The sequence below is a fragment of the Capsicum annuum genome, unplaced genomic scaffold, assembly GCF_002878395.1.
Source record: "Capsicum annuum cultivar UCD-10X-F1 unplaced genomic scaffold, UCD10Xv1.1 ctg995, whole genome shotgun sequence".
In the NCBI taxonomy this organism is placed as follows: Eukaryota; Viridiplantae; Streptophyta; class Magnoliopsida; order Solanales; family Solanaceae; genus Capsicum; species Capsicum annuum.
The window spans coordinates 1,539,076-1,539,648 of NW_025896043.1; positions in this window are offsets into that span (position 1 = coordinate 1,539,076).

Consider the following 573-nt stretch of genomic DNA (forward strand, 5'->3'; position numbering starts at 1 on the left):
ATAATAATAATAATAATAATAATAATAATAATAATAATAATAATAACAATAATAATAATAATAATTATTATTATTATTATTAAAAAAAATTAGATGAAAATAATTACGGAAAAACTTATGCAAATTCTTTTTTTAATTAGTTGTGCTTAATTTTGTCTTGTACATACAAAGTTAGCATTCATCCACTACCGTAAATTTTCAAGATTAATATAACGTATATTCCTCAAATCTAGATATGCCAATTCTACACAATGTTATCATGTATGAAAGAATAAATAATTTTTTTTAGGGGTATTCATATGTCTCTCACTGGCGTCTTCTTCCACTTCAACTTTTCCTTGGTATATAAATAATTAAATTCTGCAAAAAACCAGTCATAGATTCTCATGATGTACACATATATTAGTTATAGTTATTCGAATTTCTAAATTGCAAAACCCAACACAATATTAATTTTATACATGAGTAGCTTACTTCTTAATCAAGAGTTTACATGTCGGACCAACTACAAACGAAGATGGTTTTGATGCCTCTTCGAAGGCCCTTAGGAAGGTTGCTTATCATCTCACATTC